General features: G+C 43.3%; 1 protein-coding gene across 4 annotated transcripts in view; it reads right to left on the minus strand.

Annotated features, from left to right (window-relative positions):
* The window catches only part of arhgap32b (Rho GTPase activating protein 32b), a 551,689-nt gene extending 533,555 nt beyond the window's left edge, over positions 1 to 18,134 (minus strand). For all 4 annotated transcript variants that reach the window (XM_043676934.1, XM_043676933.1, XM_043676937.1 and 1 more), the window contains exon 1: positions 18,013 to 18,134. The gene's annotated coding sequence lies outside the window, so the exon portion shown is untranslated. The remainder of the gene's footprint in view (positions 1 to 18,012) is intronic.
* Between the last annotated feature and the right edge of the window lie 280 nt (positions 18,135 to 18,414).

The following is an 18,414-nucleotide window of genomic DNA, read 5'->3' on the forward strand; positions in this document are numbered from 1 at the left end:
ATGGTAAACTCGCTTGCATTACAAACGGTTCGTAGGAAAAAGCCCAATCAATGTTTGTGTGGGATTTAAGTCTCTAAACTAAGCCTCACTGTGAGTCACACTACACCTACTCCAAGCTATCAGCTTCTTTCCTCCCCATGTCATTTTCCATGAATATTTGAACAGCCCGAGTAAAATTCAACGCTTTTGCAATTTTTATTTAATGAGATGTGGGTTTTACTGACTATATCAGCATTTATTGCTTTTCTGAGAAGGTGGTGAGCCACCTACAAGAATTGCTGTGCTCCATGTGTTGCACGGCCATCCACAACACTGTTAGGAAGGTTTTTTTGCAGGATTTTCACCTGGTGATGAAAGGACAAAGAGATATTTCCTCGTCAAAACGTGAGACACCCCTCGAGGGGAACTGAGAGGTTGTGATGTTGCCGTGTGCCCATTGCTTTTTTCATCTAGGTGAGCGATCACAGATTTCAGACATGCTGTCAAATGGCAGAGCAGTTTTCACACTAATTTTAACAAAGCTACCTGCTGATCACAGCTGAGTATCTCTTGCTGGAAAAGGTCCATGAGCAAACACTAGGTAAAAGTAAGTTGAGGCTACTCCTCAACAACCTAACTTATGCCTTGTAAATGGAGGACAGAAATAGTCAGGAAGCAAGGTACTTGCTACAGGGTTCCTAGGCGTTGAAATGTCCTCATAACCACATTATTTACATGACTACTACAGTTCAGTTTCTGGTCAAAGAAAAACTCCCAGGATATTGATGTGAGGGTGTCAGTAATTGTAAGGCCATTGAATATCAAGGTCAATGGCTAGAATCTCATTTGGGAGACAGCCATTGCTTGACACTGTTGATGACACCTCCTGCACTTTGATAATTGAGTAGACTGAATGGTAATTGGCCAAATTGGATTTGTCCTGCTTTTGGCTTACATGACATGCTTGGGCAATTTTCGACATTGCTGGAAAGATGGAAATATTGTGGACGCCCCTAAAAAGCACTGGAGTAGCTTTTTAGGGGCGTGGTAAGTTCGACAGCAAATTCTGTATGACCGGCATGTTGTCAGGTTTGCCAAACCCAGTGCCTCCAGCCATTTATTGATATAACATGGAGTAATTTGTTTAATTGTTCACCATTCACAATTGGATGGGGTAAACGTTTAGATCAAAACTGCTGTTTGTGGGATGGCTCAACTTGTCTTATCATTGTCAACTCTGAAAGGTCACTGGACTCAAAACATTAACTCTGATTCCTCTCCACAGATCCTGCTAGACCTGCTGAGATTTTCTTGCAATTCCTGTTTTTATTTCAGATTTCCAGCATTCACTGTTCTTTTGTTTTTTTTAAGTCACTTGCTGTTTATGCTGTCTAGTATGCAAGTAATTCTGTTTTGTAGTACCACCAGGGTGACACTCCATTTTTAGGTTTTTCAAATGCTGTCCTGCAATCTTCAATGAACAAAAATTGATCCCCTGGCTTCATTGGCATGGCAGAGGCCAGGCTGCAAAGTTGCAGACTGCTGGAGCACAATTCTGTTAACAATAGCACCAACACCTCTTGATTTCCCAATCTTGAGTAGCTAGATCTGTTTATAGTCTATATCTCTATGACCTGACTAAATAACACAGTTATGGTGCCAATGCTTCACTGTAGAGAATGCTGAATGGGAAGTCGGAACATTTTCTCCACAAGGACTCTGGATGGTCACTCTTAGCTATTCGGTGATGGGTAGATGCATCTGTGATAGACAGATTTGATAAGGATGAGGTTAAGTCTGTTTTTCTCTCTTGCAGATTCCCTCACCATCTGTCACAGAACCAGTTCAGCAAGGTAAGTAGTGGTGGTGCCAACCTGCTTTGGTAGTGGACATTGAAGGCCTCCCACTCAGAATACAATCTTCATGTCTCCTCCAGGTGGTGTTCATCATGAGGAGAATTTACCATCAGCAGATTGGGGGGGTGATTTTCTTGATGGTTATTTCACAGTTCATGACACCAGACTCTGTGTTACAGACTTATAAATCACTTCCCACTATTCATGAATCACCATTTTTCTTTATTCTTTTATAGAATGAGTGTATCTCTGATAGATTCAGCACTGGTTGCTTATCCCTCATTGTCCTTCAATTGAATAACTCAGCCATTTCAGAGGGCAGATAAGGGTCCAAGTCATTTGTAGACTGGACCAATGTAAGAACAGTAAATTCCCTTCCCTAAAAGACAGGTGTAAACCAAATGAGTTTATACAACATCCAATGAAAGTGACAGTGGCCATGAAACCAAGACAAGTTCTCAATTCTAGATATATTGATTGAAGTCATATCTCAAGAGCATATCCTGGGCATTTGAATCACTAATCCATTAACATCAAGACTATGCTCCATCTTCAAGTATTTAGATCGACAGACCTGCATTTATGTCACGCTTTTCACAACAATCAACTGTCTTGAAGAACTTCCCAGCCAATGCATTACATTTGAAGTGGAGTCACTGCAATATACAATGGCAGGTAAAATACTCTCAGCAAACTCCCACAAACAGCAATTTGATCATGACCATAGAAATCTGTCTTTATAGAGCTGATTGAGGGCTTAAGTGTACACTGGGGAATCCCTGTTCTTCTACAAAATAATACAATATTTTTGATATCCACCCTAAGAAGCTGATGGGGACTCCAAAAGTCAGCCTCCTCCAATAGTGTAACCCTCCCTCAGTAATGCTAATATACTGGAGTAGTAGCCTCAATTTTTGTGCTCAGACACCGAGAGTAGAATTTTAATTCAGAATCTCGAATTCAGATGCAAAATACCTACAGACTGAACAGCCTGTACGGAAAGAGTAATGCAATAAAAACTCATGTAACATACCTACAAATGCCCAACTTGCTGCTCAAGAGTTCATGTCCATGTCAGTCTGTTTCAAATCCTGCTCTTAAATCTACAAGAATTCCAATTCCTTATTAAATAGCCAGTTTGACTTGTCAAATACCAGGTTTAACAGTACAGCTCCAAATTTACTGCATCTGTTCAGGCAAATTTAAAACAGACCTCACACATTCCTTACTTTAGACCAAAATGACCTTTGAAATTCCAGAAACAGATTTCAATGCCTGGGGAGGCAATGGCCTAATGGTATTATCACTAGACTATTCATCTAGAAACTCAGCTAACAATCTGGGGACCCAAGTTAGAATCCTTCTATGGCAAAAGGTGGAATTTTAACGCAATATATTAAATAAAATCTTGAATTAAGAATCTATTGACAACCAACCATGAAAGCACCATTGATTGTTAGAAAACCCATCTAGCTCACTAATGTCCTTCAGGGAAGTCTAAGAGGATTGTTATTTTTTATTTAATTATTTGTGGGTATATGAACATCGCTGGCTGGCCAGCATTTATGGCCCATCCCTAGTTACCCTTGAGAAGGTGGTAGTGAGCTGCCGCCTTTAATCACTGCAGTCCACCTGCTGCAAGTTGACCCTAAAAGGCCTTGGGGAGGATATTCAAGGATTCTGACCAGCAACAGTGAGGGACAGGCAATAAATTTCCAAGTCAGGATAGTGACCTGCTGCCCTTGCCCCTCTAGATGGAAGTGGTCGTAGGTTTGGAAGGTGCTGTCTGAGGATCTTTGGTGAATTTCTGCAGTGTATTTTATAGATAGTACTCAATGTTACTACTGAGCACCAGTGATGGAGGGAGTGGATGTTTGCGGATGTAGTGCCAATCCGGGATGGTGCTTTGTCCGGGATGGTGTCAAGCTTCCTGAGTGTTGTTTAAGCAGCACACACTCAAGTGTGAAGTATTTCTTCACACTCCTGACTTGTGCCTTCTCTTGTGGATGCTGTACAGACTGGGGAGTCAGGTGATGAATTACTCACCTCAGTATTCCTATAGGTAAGCCTATAGCATGTGGACTGTACCTGTTCAAGAAAACAACTCACCACCACTTTCTCAAGGTCAATTAGGGACAGACAATAAAAGCTAGCTAGCTAGCCAGCAATGATTATGTCCCACAACTGAATTAAAAAAACATATTAGCCTCATACGTGTTATTTTACAAATAACAAATTCATCAAACTTCAAAAGCACTAGATAAATGGTCAGCAGGTTATTTTAAAAACGAAATACCCATTTGGGAAAACTGGTATTAATTCAGCCTACATTTCCATTTTAATTGTCACTTTCTCTCCTCCTCTCCTGAAGGTACTAGTTCCCTGGAAGCCAACAGTACTTGGCCATTCTTCCAACATCAACCTAGACAATGAGCGCTGGTTTGCTAATGTATCAGTGAAGGTACTGTAGCTGAACCCATTCCAACTTATCAACCAATTCTCACACACATGATTTACGCAGCTGGAAACCTGGTGGGTGATCAATCCTAGCCAAGATCAGTAAAGTGCATAAACCAGATCTTACAATTTCATCTTTTTTATTATTTAACCTATTTTGCAAATCAACCCATTAAGAGATGTTATTACACACCTCAGCAGTAGATCGGACTTGAACCCGGGCTTCCCAGTCCAGGGATAGGGAGACTGCCACTGCGTCACAAGATTTATAATTTCTAAACCATGTAGCTTTGTGCAGCACAGTAACTTTGTAAAAGATGTTTATCTGACAAGGATGTGAAGGGTTAAAAAATTAAGTTAGCTAAATGGAGTTAAGTGAAGTGGTTAGCACTGCTGCCTCACAGCGCCAATTAGCCAGGTTCGATTTAACCAAGTAGCCTCAAGCAACTGTGTGGGGTTTGCACATTCTCCCCATGTCGGAGTGTCCTTCCTCCAGGTGCTCCAGTTCCTCCCACATTCCAAAGATGTGCAAGTTAGGTAAATTGGTCATGTGAAATTGTCCATAGTGTTCAGGAATGTGTAGGTTAGGTGCATTAGTGAGGGGTAAATGTGGGATAATAGGGTAGGGGAATGGGTCTGGGCGGGTTACTTTTCAGAGGGTCAGCGTAGACATGTTCACCCAAAGGGCCGGTTTCCACATTGTAGGGATTATATGGAAAATCGTGAACAATCAATGGAGCAATAAGCTCTCAGTTTCACCGTCAGTACTTCTGTTGCGGTACATAACTCAATAGAAGCAAACCCCGCCCCCCCACCCCACTCCAGACCTTCTTTACGGAATATTCCAGTATTGATGATCCTCTTATTAAACACTGTCTTACTGGGCCAAGACCAGCTGTCAGACAAAGTGTCAATGGACTTGAAATGTGAACTGATTTTCTATCTAAAGATGTTGCAAGACCTGCTGAGCTTCTCCAACACTTTGTTTTCATTCCAGCATCATAAGATAAAGGATCAGAATTAAGCCATCACTGCCATCAGGTCTGCTCATCCATTCAATCATGGCCTGACGTGTTTCTGAGCACTCTCTGACCTTCTCGCTTTAAGCCTTGATCTCCTTGCTGATTCATATCTTTCACATTCTAAAATATACTCCATAACATGGAATCTACAGCCTTCTGCAGCAAATGGTCACTACCCTCTGGTTAAAGAAATTCCAAATGGTCACTACCCTCTGGTTAAAGAAATTCCTCATCTTGGTTCTAAAGGTTTGTCACTTTACCCTGATGCTGTGCCCCAGGTCTTAGCCGCTCCTACTGGTGGAAACATCTTCTCCACATCCACTCTAACCAGACCTCTCAGTAACCTGTAAGCTTCAGTCAGATGGCCCCTCATCCTTCTAAATTCCATTGAATACAGGCCCAGAGTTCTCAAACCCTCCTCATATGACAAGCCCTCAAAACATAGAACATTAAAGCGCAGTAGAAGCCCTTTGGCCCTCGGTGTTGTGCTGACCTGTGGAACGAACCTGAAACCCATTTAACCTACACAATTCCATTTTCATCCAGATGTTTATCCAATGACCATTTAAATGCACTTAAAGTTGGTGAGTCTACTACAGTGGCAGGTAGTGCTTTCCACGTCCCCAATCTCCGAGTAAAGAAACTATCTCTGATATCTGTCACCCCTCAATTTAAAGCTATGTCCCCTTGAGGTGGCCATCACCATCTGAGGAAAAAGCCTTTCACTGTCCACCCTATTTAACCCTCTGATTTTCTGATGTGTCTCATTTAAGTCACCTCCTCTCTAACAAAAACAGCCTCAAGTCCCTCAGCCGTTCCTTATAAGACCTTCCCCTCCATACCAGGCAACATTCTAGTAAGTCACCTCTGAACCCTTTCCAAAGCTTCCACATCCTTTTTATCATGCGGTGACCAGAACTGTACACAATACTCCAAGTGTGGCCACACCAGAGTTTTGTAAAACTGCAACATGACCTCGTGGCTCTGAAACTCAAACCGTCTCCCAACAAAAGATAACACACCATACACCCAACATCCTTCTGCACTGTCCACCGACCTTAGGTGTTATCCACAAATTTACTAACCCATCTTTCTACGCTCTCATCCAGATCACTTATGGTGGCCCCAAAAAGATCCTTGCAGTACCCCACTAATAACTGAACTCCAGGATGAACATTTCCCATCAACCACCACCCTCTGCCTTCTTTCAGCGAGCCAATTTCTGATCCAAACAGCTAAATCACCCTCAATCCCATACCTCCATATTTTGTGGAGAATCTGATCGAACACCTTACTGAAATCCATATACACTACAGCAACCACTTTACCCTCATCCACCAGTTTGGCCACCTCCTCAAAGAACTCAATAAGATTTCTGAGGCACGACCTACCCTTCACAAAACCATGTTGACTATCCCTATCAAAATGATTATAAATCCTATCACTGATAGCCCTTTCCAATACTCTACCCGCAACCGAAGTAAGGCTCACTGGTCTATAATTACCATGGTTGTCTCTACTCCCCTGGTCTAACAAGGGGACAACATTTGCATTCCTCCAGCCTTCTGGCACTATTCCTGTAGACAATGACAACATAAAGATCAAGGCCAAAGGTCTGCAATTTCCTTCCTGGCTTCCCAGAGATTCCTAGGATAAATCACATCCAACCCAGGGGTCCTGTCTATTTTCACACTTTCCAGAATTGCTAACACCTCCTCCTTGTCAACCTCAATCCCATCTAGTCTAGTAGCCTGTATCTCAGTATTCTCCTCGACAACTTTGTCTTTTCCTAGTGTGAATATTGACAAAAAATATTCATTTAGTACTTCCCCAATCTCCTCAGGCTCCATGCACAACTTCCCACTACTATCCCTGATTGGCCATAATCTTACTCTGTCATTCTTTTATTCCTGATATGCCTATAGAAAGCTTTAGAGTTTTCCTTGATTCTACCTGCCAATGACTCATGTCCCCTCCTGGCTCCTCTTAGTTCTCTCTTTTAGGTCTTTCCTGGATAACTTGTAATACTCAAACGCCCTAACTGAGCCTTCACATCTCATCCTAACATAAGCCTTCTTCCTCTGGACAAGAGATTCAACTTCTTCAGTAAACCACGGCTCCCTCGCTCGATCACTTCCTCCCTGCTTGGCAGATACATACTTATCAAGGACACGCAGTAGCTGTTCCTTGGTTAAGCTCCACATTTCAGATGCTCTCATGCAGTATCCTTCCCCACCCTCTTGCCTAATCGCGTCATAATTGCTTTTCCCCAGTTATAACTCTTGCCCTGTGATATATACCTGTCCCTTTCCATCGCTCAAGCAAACGTAGTGTGTACAGGGTATAAGCAGACAGAGAAAGAGTTAAGTTCTGAGTTTTGTGAAACAAGAGGTTCAGCTGAGCATGACTCAGATCAGATAAGAACTTACAGTTAACAATGAGGTGCTGGAGGCAAGGGTAATGGGTTAACAAGATGGAAAAGCAGTCATTATGTAGAGCCATTTAACAATATTGGAAGCATTCAGTATGTGAGGTCAGTTTAACAAGGAGAAAGGTATTCATAATGTGAAGCCAGTTATTTATTGCGTAATAACTTGGAACTTAACTCTTTCCCTGCCTGCTTATACCCTTTAGGAAATTAACACCCCCCGGATACTGGTACCATCCTGTTCTCAGAAGTCCAACCCATCCCAGAATGAGCCACAATTATCCAGGTATCCGAGACCCACCCTCCAGCACCATCCAGGTAGCCACGTGTTCAATTCCTCTCTCTCTCTCTCTCCTTATTCCTCACCTCCCTCACACGTGGCACAGGCAACAAACCAGAGATAACAACTCTTTGTTCCAGCTCCAAGCTTCCACCCTAGCTCCCTGAATTTCTATCTTAAATCCCCATCCCTTTTCCTACCTATGTTGTTAGTGCCTATGTGGACTTGGGGCTGATCCCGGCCCCCCCCCCACCCCCACCCCCACCCCCAAGAATCCCAAAAAGACTATGCAAAACATCACGAACCCTGGGAGACAACACACCAACCATGAGTCCATCTTGTTCCCACAGAACCTCCCATCTGTCCCCCTAACTATGGAGTCCCCAGTAACGAATGCTCTACTCCTCTCTCCCCTTCCCTTCTGAGAAACAGGGACAAACTCTGTGCAGAGACCTGTACCCCATGGCTTACCCCTGGTATGTCATCACCCCCCCCAACAGTATACAAAACGGTATACTTGTTATTGAGGGGAATGGCTATAGGGGATCCCTGCACTGTCTGCAGTTCCCTTTCCATCCCCTGACTGTAATCCATCTGCCTTTTTCTTGTACCTGAGGTGTGACTACCTCCCTGTAACTCCTCTCAATAACTCTCTCCACCTTTTGAATGATCCTAAGTTCACCCAGCCCCCGAATGCTGTTTGAGGAGATAGAGTTGGATGCACTTCCCACAGATGAAGTCAGCAGAGACACTACTGGTGACCCTTACCTCCCACATTCTGAAGAAGGAACATTCAACTGCCTTCATCCCTTGGATCATTCTTGCAAACATCCTCTGGACACCTCCTATGCAAGTACATCTTTCATTAGATACAGGGTCCAAAACCACTCTCAATATTGCAAACATAGCTTGAGGAGATCACTGCATAAGCTCCTCAGCGTTGTGTCCTAAGCCCAACTATCTTCAGCAGCTTTATCAATGATCTATTCCCCCATCGTAAGGTCAGAAGTGGGGATATTCACTGATGATTCAGCACCATTCATGATTCCTCAGATAATGAAGCAGTCCATGTTCAAATTCAACAAGATCTGGACAATATCAAGGTTTTGGTTGACAAGTGGCAACCAAGCATTCATAGAATTAAAGAATCCCTATAGTGTGGCAGGCAGAGAGAGTCCACACCATCCCTCCAAAGAGCATCCACCTTCCTACCCTATCTCTGTAACTCTGCATTTCCCATGGCTAATCCACTTAGCCTGCACATTCCGGGACACTATGAGTGATTTATTATGGCCAAAGCACCTAACCTGCACATCTTTGGACTGTGGGTGGAAACCCACACAGTGACAGGGAGAATGTGTCTGCGTGGAGTTTGTCCAATCACCCAAGAGTGAATCAAAGCCGGATTCATAGCACTGTGAGGCAGTAGTGCTAACCACTGTGCTACCCCATTCACGCCACAGAAATGCCATACTATGACTATCAGTAATAGATAATCTAACCACTACCTCTTGACATGTGTTACAATCACTGAATCCCCCACTAATCGCATCCTGGGGGTCACCATTGACCAGAAACTCAACTGGACTCGCCATGTTTTTTATTCTAGGTGGCATGGTGGCTCAGTGATTAGCACTGCTGCCTCACAGCACCAGGGTTCCAGGTTCAATTTCAGTCTTGGATGACTGTCTGTGTGGAGTTTGCACATTCTCCCTGTGTCTGCGTGCGTTTCCTCCGGGTACTCTGGTTTCCTCCCACAGTCCAAAGGTGGGCAGGTCAGGTGAATTAGCCATGCTAAATTGTCCATAGTTACTAGGTGCATTAGTCGGGGTGGGTTACTCTACGGGGGGTCAGTGTGGACATGTTGGGCCGAAGGGCCTGTTTCCACACTGTAGGGAATCTAATCATGTAAGTACAGTAGCCACAACAACAGATCAAATGCTAAGAATACTGCAACAAGTAACTCACCTCTTGACTTGTCCACAAAAGCCTGTCCACTATTTACAAGACACAAGTCAGGAGTATGGTGAAATACTCCCCACTTGCCTGAATTGGTGCAGCTCCAAAAACAGAGACTTGTCACCATCCAGGACAAAGCAGCTCACTTGACTGGCACATCCACAAACTCCCTCCAACACCAATGCTCAATAGGAGCAGTGTTTACTATCTAAAAGATGCACTACAGAAATTCACAAGAGATCCTCAGACAACACCTCCCAACCCATGACCACTTCACCTACATGTACAAGGGCAGCAGATACATGGGAACATCACCACCTGCAAGGTGCACTCCATGCAACTCACCATCCTGACTTGGAAATATATTTTTTCAATTCCTTCACTGTCACTAGGTCAAAATCCTGGAATTCTCTCCCTAACAGCACTGACCTCTGTGGAACTCCAATAGTCATCGGCAGCCAGCCTGAAAAGATTCCTTTATCCTTACATTCTTCCTTCTGCCAGTCAGCCAATCCTGTATCGATGCCAGTGCAATGCCCCTAACACCATGGGCTCTTATCTTATTTAGCAGCCTCCCGTACAGCACCTTGACAAAGCCTTCTGGAAATCTAAATAGATCAAATCACTGGCTCTCCTTTGTCTAATTTGCTTGTTACCTCCTAAGACTTCTAGCAGATTTGTCAGGCATTGTCCTTCATAAAGCCATGCTGACTCCATTCTATTTTACCATGCACTTCCAAGTGCTCTGCAATCTCATTCTTAATAATCAATTCTGAAACTTCAGCAATAAGGGGGGGGGGGGGGGGGTCAGGCTAACAAGTCTATAGTTCCCATCTTCTGCCTCCCTCCCTTTAACGTTAGCCATTTTCTATTCCCCTGAAACCCTCCCTGACTTCAGTGATTCTTGAAAGATTAGCAGCAATGCCTCTACAATCTCCTCAGCTATCTCCTTCAGAACTATGGGGTGTAGTCCATCCATTTCAGGCAATTTATCCACCTTCAGACTTTTCTGCTTCCAAAGCTCCTCCTTAGTGATGGTCACTACACTCACTGACTCTCTTTTCCACTTGGCGACTATTAATATTGGGGTCCTGCTCCCCTCAATCAAAGCAAAATGCTCAGACACAGTAGTTTTACTTCCTTCATCTTTATTCTGAGCCCTGGAGGGAGTGAGAACTGTCGCCCATGTGCACAGAGACATGAGTTCACGGTCTTCTCTGGAACAGCACTTTCTCAATGAACTTATTAGCCATTTTACAGGAAGGAGCATCGCGAGAAGGCAACATACATATTTATTGGGTGACCGTTACAATCAATGAGTGTCAATAGTAAAGATTAAGCCATCTGCTGTTACACATTGAATAACTGGCTCCACATAATGAATACTTTTAACCTTGTAAATCCATTACCCTTGCGCCCAGGACCCCATTGTTAACTGTAAGTTCTTATCTGATCTGAACCATACTCAGCTGAACCTCTTGTTTCACAAAACTCAGAACTAAACTCTTTCACTGCCTGCTTATACCCTATACATATTCTCATTAGCACAAGAAGAAACAATTTAAACCATCAATACCATCTCACTGCATGGCACCCCCAAACAGCAAGTACATGTAGACTTCTTATAATCGATTCTCAAATATTCTTGCTCACAAAAAGGCACAGGAGTGTTTTCAGTTTTTACTATGCTGGAGACAGATTTTGTTATGGATCAGTTCATTTCATCAGTTGTTGCCTCGACATCCTACATTTATCTCATGCAGTAGAATTGAGAAAATATGTTTTAAACTAACGTGAACATGACAGCATGTTTGCTGAAATGAACTACATCATCCAACCATGCCTGATAGAAATATGCAGGGTCACTACAGAGACTAAATTACTGAAACTCATTATCTCAGCTGTCTGATTTGACAACTGAAAGCTCAGGAAGGTGTTTCTGATCAGAAGTCAGAATTTCCTACTACTCGAAATCAGTTAACCATCAGAAACAATGCAATAAACATAAATCAGTCCACATCAGGCACCTTAGATTTGGGTTTTTATCCATTCTGTTGTGCAAATCATAAATGTCACATTTTGATGCCTCCTCACTGTGACCTTCTGCATTCAACACCTTCTGTTTATGATAGTACAGAAACATGGCACAAGAACAAATGGTCTATTATATCTGCCCAGGAGAACTATATCAAAGCTACAATCACTCCCCAGAGGTCAATATCGCAGTCAGATTTCAATTCTGAGCTGTAATTCCCCTAACTCAAACTCTGAGGTTGTACACAACATAAGCAATGTTGTGACATAAGGGTTGTTCTGCTTTACATCAGAGGATCTTTCTGTCCTCATGATAAAGCAGTGAGATTCAAAACAGCAGCTTTTGAGAGCTACATTAAACATTAGCTCTGGCAGCAAAAAAGACAATATTACGTCTAATATATGACAAGGAACTACGTTCCATCTACACAAAATTACATAAAGATCTGCTTCAAGAGAAATTGGTCAGTCACTGCCTGTGTTTTTAAGGAAGATTGATCTAATTGCGCTTTACGCTATTTTAAACAGGAATTTGAAACTTTGATACATCATCGTCAGTTGTTAATATTGTTTGAGAAACATGAACACTTCCCAAGCAGTATTTTTGCACCACCAATTACTAGTGGAACGAAACATACAAATATTGCTACTTATCCTAAGATTATCTTTCTAAAGGAGTCTAACTTGCATTTCTGATTGCTGAAATAGCTTTGCACCCTGAGAATTATTGCCTTCTGATCCGAACAGAAGTATGAATAACAAAACAAAAATATTCCCAACGCAGATGGAAAAAGAATAAAATCATGATGCAATTTACGAACTGCTCAAATAAGATGCCACAGTTTTATTTGTTCCCCTCTGGGTCTCTGATGTTGAATTTCACACGAGTCCTTTTGACATAAATTACCAGTTGTAACTGGCAACAGTGAGATTAACTTTGCATCAACAGTGCAAACAGCACCTGCAAGTTCCTCTCCAAGTTATTCTTGAATCTGGCAGTGAGCCCCTCCCCCTGCCAATTCCTACACAACAGATCTAAACAAGACAACAGGCCCAGAAACTGTAGCCACCCTGCCATACAATAAAGACATCTTGGAAATGACGACCAGGCTACTCTGGCCCTGAGGTGTCATGGTAGCCCACATGCACCGCACTGAAACAGCTCCTGATAAATTTAGAGGTCCCCGTCCAATAACCAGTAGAACGAACATCATATACAAAACACCCTGCAAGGACTGCAACAAACATTACATTGGACAGATGGGCAGGATACCTGAGCACCAACTAGCCACCAAAAGTCATGACCAACTATCACTAGTATCCTTATACACAGACAAACGCGGCCACCAGTTTGACGGACAATATATCCATCCTGGGACACGCCAAACGGAGATGCGCGTGGGAATTCCTAGAGACCTGGCATTCAAACTGGAACTCCATTAACAAATATCAATTTAAAGCCCCTTTAGCAACCTCTCAAACAAACCGGAAACGACAGCATCCTCCACAGCAGACCAAGACAGATAAATAGCAAGCAGGATAGAACACCAGCCCTTCATTGGCGGCTCACTGATGATGTTATGAAGCATCTGAGAACAAGCCCACCAGCTCAGCGAGCACACTTACAAACTGATCCACAACCTGACCTACAAATCTTCTCCAAAACCGCAAAAGCATGCCACTAAATTAACAATCAAGCATCCCCAGGCTAATCTTTAAGGGCAGCATGACATCTTAGTGGTTAGCACTGCTTCCTCATAGCATTAGAAATCGAAATTCAATTCCACCTTCAGATGACCATGTGAAGTTTGACATTCTCTACATGTCTGCATTGGATTCCTTTGGGTGCTCCAGCTTCGTCCCACAGTTCAAAGATTTGCAGGTTAGATGGATTGGCCATGCTAAATTGCCCATTATGTCCAGGGGTGTACAGGCTGGGTGGATTAGGCATGGCAAGTGCAGAGTTATAGAATTAGCGTAGAGGTGTGGGTCTGGATGGGACGCTCTTCAGAGGGTTAGTGTAGACTTGATAGGCTGAATTGCCTGCTTCCATACTGCAGGATATTATATGGAGTAAAATCATCATTTCTTCACTGTTGCTTATTCAAAATACCGGAGCTCCCTTCAAGATAGTATTGCAATTGTCCCTACATACCACGGACTGCAACGGTTCAAGAAGGTAGCTCACCATCACCTTCTTAAAGGCAATTTGGGATGAGCAGTAAATGTTGTTGATGTTCAGTGTACCCCTAAAAAAATTCCAACAATCTAAATGCAGATGCTCAATTTTTTTTAAATGAGATTAACGGCAAAGCAGCGCAAATCACCTTGTAATTATGGAGATTCAGAACTCATTGCATAGATGTTAGGGAAGAAGGATACTAAAGACGACATTCCTGCTCATGCATACTGCCAAGAAATTTACTGAAGAAAAGGAATTCTAATTTGCAACACAAGTTAATCTTCAACCTTCAGTCTGCTTGGCAGACAGTGACCGTCACATAACACTGTCACGTAGCAGAAATGGGATACAGAGGCTCAACCTTCTTGACCAGTTTATTCTTTTCCTTCCTAATGAACCATGCACTCTGCTATTATCAACAGTCTCAGCATGAGGAATTGAATGAGTAGCACTCACACTGTGCCATAAAGCACCAACAATTTCACCCAAATGCTCAGAAACACACATCCAACTCCGTTCTGTTATGGCCTATAATAACACTCATCTCTGAATCAGAAGGCTGAGGGTTCAAGTCCCATTCAAGGATTTCATGAAACTAGCAGTGAGGCTGTGGTGTGCTGTTAAATGTCCTGATATGGGTGAGATGTTAAATTAAACCCTGCCTGCCTTCTCAGGTAAACATAAAGGACCTATGGCATTACGCTGAAGAAAAGCAAGGGAGTTCCCCTCAGAGCCCTGGTCAATATCTATCCTTCAATAACAAAAGATTTATTCATTATAAGATTGCTGTTCATGGAGTTTAATGAGCAAAATTGGCATGCCTTCTGATTACATCATTAATTTCAAAAGTACATTAGTGGTAAAGCACTTTGTGACATGCTTTGGTTGTGAAAGGTACCATACAAATTGCATTAGAATATAAATATATATTGAGAATTTAGGTTTTGTAGCCACTCCAATCCTCTGTATTGCCCATAGTCTGTTCCAAGTCTCCGTCCCTCTGTAACTAGCCTTAAGGCCTATAGTGACATTCCTGGATTTTCACAGCTCTCAGTCTGAACTTCTAGCTACAAACAAACCTGTATTCCAACATTCCACAACATGTAATCAATCCCACTCTAACTGCTGCTCACCATCCTAGAACCAGTACATGCTGTACAGCCCTGTCCAAAACATCAAATTAATTAAAACTATACAAACATCTCATCATAGTTTACCTTTTTAATTAACTGAGCAGAACCTCTGATTCCTCCACATTATCAGGGCTTCCTACTTCCACCTGCAGACCCAATTCATCCCTACCTCAATTCTATCACTATTCAACTATTCCAATGCTTTCTTGGCTAATCTCCCAACTCCACCCTCTGAAGTTTACATTCAGCTCAGATGCTGTTGGACCTTGTCTAACTTGCAATCTGTCCTCTTTTATCCATCACCACAATGATCACAGAATTACATGGCTCCCACTCCAGCAATACATTGAGAATAAAATTGAAATGCTGGTTTTCAAATCCCTCCCCAGATTCACCTACTTCCGCAAAGTGCTCCTGCTCTACAACATTTTGAGATCCCTTCTGGCTCAGGCTTCTGCTTTAACAATGTATTGGTTTGCTCCGCTTTTGATAGCCAGGCTTTCAGCCTTGCATATGTAATAATTCAGAATGTCCTCACTCTACTTCCCTTCCCAATCTCAGTGAGCAGATTTTCAATTAACTGCCTTTTGGTTCTATGTTATTCCTTGTCTGATTGTTGTGAAGTGCTTTGGGATGTTTCCTGTTGAAATGATTAGAAATGATCTGGAATACAGTGCCTAAAATGGCAGTAGAAACAGTTTCATAGAATTACAGAGAGCACACAGCAGAGAAATATGATTTCCTTGTCAATGTTTATACTGTAAATAGCCTTTATTCCTTCATGTGTTCTCCTTAAATGCATATAATACTTTTCCCCTCAGCTGCAGCACAGTGGCTCATTGGTTACACTACTGCCTCACAGCGTCAGGGACCTGGGTTCGACTCCAGCCTCAGGTGACTGTCTGTGTGAAGTTTGCACATTCTCCCAGTGTCTGCGAGGTGCTCCGGTTTCCTCCCACAGTCCAAAGATGTGCAGGTTAAGTGAATTTGTCATGCTAAATTGCCCGTAGAGTTAGGTGCAGTAGTTAGGGGAAATGGGTCTGGGTGGGTTACTCTTCGGAGGGTCGGTGTGGACTAGTTGGGCCGAAGGGCCTGTTTCCACAATGTAGGGAATCTAATCTAAAACAAACTAATCTACTCCATGTGATATTTCTCTTGGATTCCTCATTGGATTTAATCAGAATCTTGAAAAAGGGAATTGAATAAGTAGTCAAAGGAAATGCTCACAAGAAATTAACAGGATAGGCCATCACACTTGTGCACATTCTTTGAAAAATAGCTAAGATTCACAAATGAAACCAGAGTGTGTAAATGTAAGTCACTGTTAACTAATTCAGCAAAATTACACTGTCCCTCCATGAATGTTTCAGAAAAGATTCTCTCTAGAGTTAACATTTTACAGAAGTTGCGCCCATGAAAGAGGCAAACTAAAAGTTGATTCCGAAACCAGAAATAATTCCCTATCCTTAACTCCTGGCAGAATAGACTCGACAAACACAATCAAGCTGATCTAAAAATGTTTCAAAAGTCACACACAAAATTCAAGACTTCTTGAAACCTTAACCTCCCTCTCGAGCACTTCAACTTTAGCACATTGAGTCCAAGAGCTAAGCACGAGAAAAGTAATTCAATTCAGGCAGCTATCACAGAACCATCCCGTTTTAATATTCTAATACATTGGAGAAACTTTTCTAATCTAATTTGAGTTTTGTTTATAACTCACACTCAATAGATACTGCAGATTCCTCCTTTCCTCTTGACTGCTCATTGTCTACTAGTCCAAATTCTTTATTTCACACTGTCTCTACCAAGCTCTAAATGGCTGGAATGTGACCCTGTCTTGGTGTTAGTCATGAATGTAGATTGGAAATAGAGATGCACACATTGACATTGCAGGACACCCACACCCAACCCTCAACCATGAATGTGCCTCGCTATCCAACTATCTCACAGTAAGATATATCCAAAATAGCTGCCTTCAACCAAACGCTCCCTTTTGCGTACACAACCTTGAACCCTGCATAAAAGCAAGGATGCTGGAACCTGAAACGAAAAGAGAAAATGCTGGAAAATCTCAGCAGGTCCGGCAGCATCTGTAAGGAGAAAAAGAGCTGACGTTTCGAGTCTAACTGACCCTTTGTCAAAGATTTTCCAGCATATTATCTTTTGGTCTTGAACCCTGCAATACAGCTAGCTTAAACTTTGCAACCGTCACAAAACGTGTAGCCCTGAAAATAGTCACCATACAACCAGCGAATACCTGCCTCCTCAACCCCCTCACTGCATCGCCCCAATGAAACCAACACTCCTCTCAGAGGGACCTCATTGAATCCACCACCACTCCCATTCACCGCTCTCAAATCCCCTCATCTCCCCTGCAGCCAGAAACACCAGACCGCTCCCCGACACGCTTGTCTGACCCGCCCCCCGACACCCATCCATTTACCACACACCACCTCCACCTCCTCCTCCTCCCACCCTCACACGCCGACACGCCTCTTCACCTCCTCCTTATCCTGCCACCCCCCCTCATACCCACAGTCCCCACCTCACACCCTCCCTCAGCCCTCCGTCCATCTCCCTCCTCACCCTAACACTCTCACAGTCCGTAACCTCCCGACCACTCTCCGCACTGACTCCCTCTATTACACCATCAATCTCGGTCTCTTTGTAGGATCCTACCTGTCTTGGTCGACTACTCGCGGACTTTGAGGGACAGTCCAGACTCCATCACCCCCCACCGCAAACCACAAACCGCCGCCCGCCAGCCGGCAACGTGAGCGTCAGCACGCACAGGCCCACCCCACTCCGTATAGCGTCCGCACGCACAGACCTCCCTGAATTACGTCATCACGCACAGACCCAACCCACCTCCTCCGCATTGCGTCATCACGCACAGACCCAGACCCTCCTCCGCCGCTTTGCGTCAGCACGCTCTGACCCACCAAACTGCATTGCATCAGCCACGCAGACCTACCCCACCTAAATTACACTCACATCCGGCCCATAGTGTGTCAGAACGAACATCCGCCCCCATCGTATGTCAGCATGCACAGATCCGCCCCAATGTGCGTCAGAACGCAC

Source organism: Chiloscyllium plagiosum, chromosome 35 (genome assembly GCF_004010195.1).
Source record: "Chiloscyllium plagiosum isolate BGI_BamShark_2017 chromosome 35, ASM401019v2, whole genome shotgun sequence".
Taxonomy (NCBI): Eukaryota; Metazoa; Chordata; class Chondrichthyes; order Orectolobiformes; family Hemiscylliidae; genus Chiloscyllium; species Chiloscyllium plagiosum.